Source organism: Arvicola amphibius, chromosome 3 (assembly GCF_903992535.2).
Source record: "Arvicola amphibius chromosome 3, mArvAmp1.2, whole genome shotgun sequence".
NCBI lineage: Eukaryota > Metazoa > Chordata > Mammalia > Rodentia > Cricetidae > Arvicola > Arvicola amphibius.
This window is the reverse complement of record NC_052049.1, coordinates 53,398,496-53,407,288: the sequence shown is the minus strand read 5'-3', so window position 1 is coordinate 53,407,288 and position 8,793 is coordinate 53,398,496.

The window sequence follows — 8,793 nt, the reverse complement described above, 5'->3', positions numbered from 1 at the left end:
AAACAGACATGTGGATCAATGGAATCAAATCGAAGACCCTGATATTAACCCACACACCTATGACCTCCTGATTTTTGACAAATAAGTCAAAAATGTACAATGGAAAAAAAGAAGGCACCTTCAACAAGTGGTGTTGGCATAACTGAATATCGACATGTAGAAGACTGCAAATAGATCCATATCTATCCCCATTCACTAAACTCAAGCCCAGATAGATCAAAGACCTCAACATCAATCTAGTTACACTCAACATGATAGAAGAGAAAGTAGGAAGTAGCCTTGGACACACTGACACAGGAGACCACTTCCTATAACACCAGCAGCCCAGACACTGAGAGCAACAGTTAGTGAATGGAACCTCCTGAATCTGAGAAGCTTCTTTAAGGCAAGGGACATGGTCAATAAGACAAAACGGCAGCCTACAGAATGGGAAAAGATCTTCACCAACTCCACATCTGACAGAGAGCTGATCCACTACCCCAGAGAAGCTAGGTAAATAGGAGGACTCTGAGAGGAACACACATGGAGGGCCCCAGGAAAGGCAAATAGTTAAGATTTCCTAGGTAAACTGGGAAGGGGGCCATAAGGGATGGGATGATGGGGAAATGAGGGCTAGAGATGGTCGAGTTAGGGAAAGGACAGAGAGAAGGAGCAATGTAAGAGATATCTTGATAGCGGAAGTTGTTATGAGGTTAGGGAGAAACCAGGTGCTAGGGAAATTTCCAGGAATCTACAAGGATGACCCCAGCTAAGACTTAGCAATAGTGGAGAGGGTGCTTGAACTGGCCTTCTCCTATAATCAGATTAGTGACTACCCTAATGGTCATTATAGAACCTACATCCATAACTGAAGGAAGCAGATGCAGTGACCCACAGCTGAGCACTGGGCTGAGCTCCTGGAGCTTAGTTGAAGAGAGGGAGGAGGGATCACATGAGCAAGGTGGGGGTGTCAAGATCATGATTGGAAAAACCACAGAGACAGCTGACCTAAGCTAGTGGGAGCTCAGAGAGTCTGGACTGACAGCTGGGGATTTCGCATGGAACCAAACTAAGCCCTCTGAATGTGGGTGCTTCTGTTGGGGGAGGGGCAGACGGTGGGACCAGGACTTACCCTGAGTGCATAAACAGGCTTTTTGGAGCTCATTCCCTATGGTGGATTACCTTGTTCAACTTTGATTCAGGGGAGAGGGGCTTGATCCTGCCTCAACTTGATATACCAGACTTTGATGACTCCCCCATGGAGGCCTTACTTCCTCTGAGGAGAGGGTGTGGGAGGGATGGGGGAACTCGGGGATGCAGAAGAAGGGGAGAAGGGGAACCTGAGGTTACTATGTAAAATTAAAAAAATTTTAAAATAAAAAACAAAACAAAAATAAAATAATATAAACTATTAGTCTCAGATGAAGTTATATATCAGCTTTACAAGTGAATTTTTTTTCTTTTTCTTCTTTTTCTTGAGACAAGGTCTCTCTATGTAGCCCTGGCTGTCCTGAACTCACTCTGTAAACCAGGCTGATAAGCTGACTTCATAGGCAGAGATCATCCTGTCTCTGCCTCCTGGGTGCTGGGACTAAAGGTATGCATCATCACTGCCCAGCAAAATTTAACATTTCTATGATTCGGGCATGTTGTACAAAAGTCATTTTCCAGCACTATATAATGCTAATCATCATGTAAAGAAAGAAGTCAATTTGGTGTCCTGGTTATGGTTACTGTCGCTGTGAAAAAACTCCATGACCAAAGCAACTTGGTGAGGAAAGGGTTTATTTGGCTTACACTTCCACATCACATTTTATAACTGAAGGAATTCAGAACAGGAATGCAAAGGGAGCAGAAACTTAGAGGCAGGAGCTGATGCAGAGGCCATGGAGGGATGCTTCTTACTGGCTTGCTCAGCCTGCTTTCTTATAGAACCCAAGACCACCAACCTATGTAACACTATCCACAATGGTTTGGGCCCTTCCACATCCTTCATTAATTAAGAAAATGCCCTATTGGCTTGTTTGCAGCCTGGTCTATTGGAAGGCTCCCTTCTTTTGGATGATGATAGCTTCTGTCAGGTTGACAGAAAACTAGCCAGCACCTGTGATAACACTTTTACACTGAATTTCAGAGTGGTGAAGGTAGAGACTTTCTTTTCCTCACACACTGGGATATGCAAGTGAGTTCTGGAGTTATTGTAAAAGTATATTTCCTAAAAACATGTTACTCTCTTTCTAGTTTCATTTGCTTGGTATTCAGAATGTTTACAATTATAAGGTTAGTGGTGCCATTTCTTTTAATTGAAGGTTAATCCATTAGCTTTATCAATTATGTTAGTGTATGGCTTTTTATTTAAAAATATGCAATCAAACACATCAGCAGGTTATAGGCTGAACAAAGCCAGCTGGGCTTTTTCACTATAGTTTACACTCAGTGAAGAATGCTGAAGAAGTGGACTAGAACATTAAAAAAAAGTCTTTACTGTTTTAAGATTAGGTGCATGTGCATGGATTTTTAAAAAATGTTTTTAAAATAAACTTTCAAACATACATAAAAGTTGAAAGAAAATGAATACTCATTAGCTATATTCAACAAATGGTAACATTTTGTCACGTGTCTTCTGCATGTTTTAATTTCATTTTTCTAAATTTATTATTCCCTCTTACCAAGTTCACATCTTTGAAACTATTTTGTTTATTTGTTTCTCAGGTAGCTCATGCTGGCCACGAATTTGTTGTGTAGCTGAGAATGACTGCTTCTGCATACTTCAAAGGAGACTTTTAATTAGGTAATATTGTTGACTGAGGTTTCTGTCCTGCCTGGTTCTGCAGTCGTTCAGTTCCAAAGAAACACACAGAGGCCTACATTAATCATAAACTGGTTGGCCCATTAGCTCAGGCTTCTTATTAACTCTTTTTTTTCGAGACAGGGTTTCTCTGCAGCTTTAGAGCCTGTCCTGGAGCTAGCTCTTGTAGACCAGGCTGGTCTCGAACTCACAGAGATCCGCCTGCCTCTGCCTCCCGAGTACTGGGATTAAAGGTGTGCGCCACCACCGCCTGGCTTAACTCTTACATCCTACATTAACCCATAATTCTCGTCTGTGTCAGCCACGTGGTTTGGTACCTTTTATCAGTGAGGCATTCTCATCTTCTTTCCTCTGCATCTGGTTTACAACTGCAGACTGACCTTTCTTCTTCCCAGAATTCTCATCTTCTCTGTTGCCCCAGTTATACTTCCTGCCTGGTCACCCCGCCTATATGATGGAGGACTTTCATTGGTTAATTAATAAAGAAACTGCTTGGCCCAATAGATCAGAAAATTAGGTAGGCGGAGTAGATAGAACAGAATTCTGGGAAAGAGAGGGGAGACTGCTTCAGGCAGTCGCCATATGCAGTCGCCATGCCTCTCCTCTCCGAGATGGACGCAGGTTAAGATCTCTCCTGTTAAGCGACCACCTCGTGGTGCTACACAGATTACTAAATATGGGTTAAAGCAAGATATGAGAATTAGCCAATAAGAGGCTAAAACTAATGGGCCAGGCAGTATTTAAAAGAATACAGTTTCCGTGTAATTATTTCAGGTGTAAAGCTAGCTGGCGGCCGGGTGCAGCCCCACCACTCCATCTACACCTATACTTCCTGCCTGGTTACTGGCCAATCAGCATTTTATTAAAGCAATACAACTGATATATCTGTACAGGGTACAAGATCATTGTCCCACAGCATAATATGACTTCATATATAGGCCTTATTCTCCTAATTATTTCAAACATAGTTCTTTTTTTCCCAAACAGGGTTTCTCTGTGTGGCCCTGTCCTGGAACTCACTCTGTAGACCAGGCTTGATGGAGAACCTCCTTCAGCCAATGGCCTTTAAGAGGCTAGACCAGGTGGGGGCATGACTTTTGGGTTCCCAAAAAGCCTCCATCCAGCCCAACTTCTCTCTCCACACTTTGAGGTTGGACCCCCATTCCTGTTCTGTGAGTTTCCCTTTTAATAAAGAAAAGCCCTTAGAATACACTATTTCGGAATCAGCTTGGGATTATCTGACTCACGTTTCCCTCCCCCCGACTTTTATGTGTTCAGCTTCACAGGCTGGCCTCAAACTCACAGAGATCCACCTGTCTCTGCCTTCCAAGTGTGGGCATTAACGGCGCATGCCACCACTGCCCAGCCCAAAGATAGTTCTTATTTTTCTTATTAGAAATCAATACATAAAAATTTTAAAATTAAGACTAGAGCGATGTCTTGGTCAGTAAAGCACCTTGCTGTGCGTGCCTGAGGACCTGACTTCAGCTCTTTGCCACCCAGATCCCTGACACCTTAAATATCTTAAACAGAGAAAATACAGAGATCTTTGCTCAGACACATTCCAGTTAAGTTCTCTAAGGTCAAACAGGATTTTGAAAGCAACAAGAGGAAAGTAGGCTATCACACACAGGGGCGTGGCTGTGACACACTCACTGGAAAGTAGGCTATCACACACAGGGGCGTGGCTGTGACACACTCACCAGAAAATAGGCTATCACACACAAGGGCGTGCCTGTGACACACTCACTGGAAAGTAGGCGATCACACACAGAGGCATGGCTGTGACACACTCACTGGAAAGTAGACTATCACGCACAGGGGCGTGGCTGTGACACACTCACTGGAAAGTAGGCTATCAGACACAGGGTGTGGCTGTGACACATTCACTGGAAAGTAGGCGATGACACACAGAGGCATGGCTGTGACACACTCACTGGAAAGTAGGCTATCACGCACAGGGGCGTGGCTGTGACACACTCACTGGAAAGTAGGCGATCACACACAGGGCGTGGCTGTGACACACTCACCGGGATTCTTTTTTTTTTTTTTTTTTTTTTTTTGGTTTTTCGAGACAGGGTTTCTCTGTGGCTTTGGAGCCTGTCCTGGAACTAGCTCTTGTAGACCAGGCTGGCCTCGAACTCACAGAGATCCGCCTGCCTCTGCCTCCCGAGTGCTGGGATTAAAGGCGTGCGCCACCGCCGCCCGGCTCACCGGGATTCTTAGCATAGCATTGCAGCTGAATGCAGACAGCAGAAGGAAAAGGACGGCCAGCCAAGAATGCCACACCCAGCAAGTATGCTCTTCAGAAGCCTGGAGAGAGAAGGAAGGGCCTTTCCAAACGAAAACCTTGGGACTCACCTCACGAGACAGCCTTGGAGGAGATAGGGAGCTCTTCCAAGTAAAATGAGAGGACACTAACAACACAAAAGCACAATGCTTGATGCAAAGCGGGTAGGAGGCCAGGCGCACATGTCTTTAATTCCGGGTGGCAGAGACAAGTGGGTCTCTGTGAGTTCAAGGCCAGTCTGGTCTACATAGCAAGCTTTAGGTGAGCTAGAATTACACAGAGCAACTCTGTCTTTTAAAAAGTGGGCTCGAGTGGTTACATGCTTAAGAAGCCATACTTCCTTTGCAGAAGATCTGAGTTTGGTTCCCAGCATTCATGCATCTATGACAGACACCTGAAAGCCACTGTATACTCTAATTCTAGGACATCCAGCACCTTCTGGATTCATGGGCACTGCTCTCACAAGGCAACCCCCCCATACACAGATAATTTAAAAATCAAAATAAAACCTTAAAAACAGTTGAAGCAAAAAATAGTAAATACAGAATATTCTACTACCATAGTGGTAGTACCTAAACCACTTCAACCTTTTGTACATGGTTAAATAAAATAATTATGACCATAATTATGAGCGCATATATCATGCATAAGAGAGATGAATTCTAACACCAAAAAGTGAAGTGTAGGAAGATGAAAAACTCAAGTGAAAAACGTTTTAAAAAATTATTATTATTATTACCAATGAGAAGCTGACAAGGATGTGCAGTTGCTGATGTCACATTGACAATTGACAGCTGAGGTCACACAGTTAACTGCTGAGGTCACACACACAGGTAACCTCTGAGGTCACACAGGCAGGTAACCTCTGAGGTCACATAGGCAGATAACCACTAGGTCACACAGTTAGCCACTGAGATCAAACAGGTAGGTAACTGCTGACGTCACACAGGTAACCGCTGAGGTCACACAGGTGACAGCTGAGGTCACAGGTAACCACCGAGGTCACACAGGTAACCTCTAAGGTCACACAGGCAGGTAACTGCTGAGGTCACACAGGCAGGTAACTGGTGCAGTCAGCATAGAAACGGGCTCTGATCCTTTTGTGTTCTTCTCTTCCATAGTTTTCTATTTTATGGCTTTACTTTTCCTTTTTCTGTTCTTGTTTGACTTCTTCAGCAAGAACAATAGCAACAAGTCAATGGCAGAGGAGAGAATGAGAGTCCAGAGAGAACTCGGCGGAGGAGAGTGTTTCAGGCACGTGAAGCCATTCATGATGTGTATGAATGGATTTTTGTTTCCTTTTTACTGTTTTTTTTTTCTTACTTATGAATGCCCAGCCATAGCTGGCTTGTTTCTAGCCAGGTTTTCTAATTTAAATTATCCCATTACTCTTTAACTACATTTTGCCTCTGTGCTTTATCCTGTGTATCTTTCCTTGTTCCGTGGCTGGCTGTGTGTCAGGGCCCTGGCATCCTTCTCTCCTCCTCCTTTTTTTTTCAATCCTTCTTCTCTCTCTTCTCTCCTATTTATTCTCTTTGCCTGGAAGCCCCACCTAGCCCTCTCTCCCACCTAGCTATTGGCCATTCAGCTCTTTATTAAGCTAATCAGGTGTTTTAGACAAAGTAACACCGTTTCACAGAGTTAAACAAATGCAACAGAAAAGAATACAACACATCTTTGCATCATTAAACAAATGTTCCATAGCATAAACGAATGTAACACATCTATAACAAATATTCCACAACAATCTTATACTTCGTGGTGAGCAGACTTGGTCCTGGGACTGAAAGGACAGGTGGCGCTGGGAACTCAGGGCCTCTGTCACCCTGTCACCATCTCTCCTCCCACAGTCCTGTAGCTCTCAAACTTCTTGGATGCAGAAACAACAGCAGGCCTTTTAGAAGAGAAATGAAACACATCTCCTGCCATCTGCTGGGGTCTCTTAGTCGTGGTAATGGTGACAACTTACCTTAGATAATTCTTGGTTGGGGTGACTGTTTGTGCCTTGTGAGATATTTAGTAATGCCACTGTCTTTGATCAACCAAGAGACCAGTTACACTTTGTAGGTGTCAACCAGAAATGTGTCCAGACATTGTCAGACATTCCAGAGCAAGGAACAAAATCATCTTGATTGTGGACCATCACCTATAGTTTTTATTTTGAAAGCGGCTCTTCCGTCACTAGTTTTCCCTCTTCTCCAGGTCAAGGTGCACACAAACCTTTGTTCAGTTTTATCTTCACATAGATTCAATTCCTGTTTTATTTTCACCTAAAATTTCATAAGGAGTGTTTTCACTGCTACTAATGACATCAATATCTTTGCATTTTCTAAATTGAATTTGTTCATTCGTTTATTTGTGGTAGGGGCATGTGCCATAGCACATCTGTGGAGGCCAGGACAACTTGGGGGACTTGGTTATCACCTTACATTGTGTGGGTCCTGGGGATCGAACTCATGGCATCAGACTTGACGGCAAGCGTCTTTACCGGCTCCAGCTGACTAACCTCACAGGCTCAGATACCTGTTATTTTTGTCAACCAGGCATCCCCGTTTCCCCTTCCAGGAACAACGCCCTCTTTGATCTTGGAAAGCCTATGTCTGCTTTTCCTTATCATGTAACATGAAGGTATATCCCGCCGTCAATGGTGTTGCAAGTGGCATGGGCCTGAATGGATTCAAAAGCTGCCTCCACGGCCACGATGCTTAGTGTGGGTGGTAGGTACACGACCCATGTTGGGACAACCAGCTCCTTCTCCTTGGAATTTGCTAGAAGAAAAAGTCTCTATTGTGTTTGGGTTGCTAAATTCAGAGCTATAAGGTTGAACTCCCTGAGGCCCTGTCGGCAGCCTCTTTCCAGTGAAAGAAAATGAAGCCAACATGGCAGAAAATGGACCTAAGAGGTGGGGAGAACATTCTGGAGATAACATTTGATTCTGTAGATTCATTTATCTGAGGTCAACTAGCCTGCGGAGCCTTTGCTGTGAACTGATTAATAAAACAGTGTTCATGTTAATCATTTCTATTAGCTCCTGTTTCTTTGACTTCTTTCTTATGTGTTTTGACAACACTGAACTTCAAGAAGATTTCAAATATTTTTCTACCATAAAAGCAGTATTCTTTTTCAGGGCCTTCTTACATGGCTCCTACTAAATTTTCCATTCGTTTCTTCAAAATGGACACTTGGTTTGAATTTTGAGCTGTAAAATTTAAAGCGGGATTGATTTACTGCCTAGTTTTTAAAGGCGATCCAGTTTTGCTTTTCTACATCCATTGTAACGTTCCCATCTGTGGTTACAGCGTGCTTGTGGCTGCATCTGCCCCAGCTGCATGGGCACATTTGGAGGCATTAACTTACCATGTCAGTGCTTTGGGAAATGTTTTATGGTAGCACAAAGATTTATTCTTAACTCTTGTAGGCCCTGCTTTGTTATCTTTGTTATCTAGTAAGCTCAAAACAACGTTATTCAGTTTGAGGCCTTCAGACCGTTACATTTACTTCAGATACAGGATTCCTTCAGCACCGGATTGCCTGTGGAAGGTGTTCCTGGTTGCTTCATGGCTACGAACGCTACATGTACCTTATTTACAAGCAGAAATTCCCTTTTCTGTATTTTAAGACCCAGCTCCAGCTGGGTACATGGCACACATATGTCATTTTGGGCTTCAGAAGGCAGAGATAAGAGGATTTCTATGACTTCCCGGCCAGACAGGGC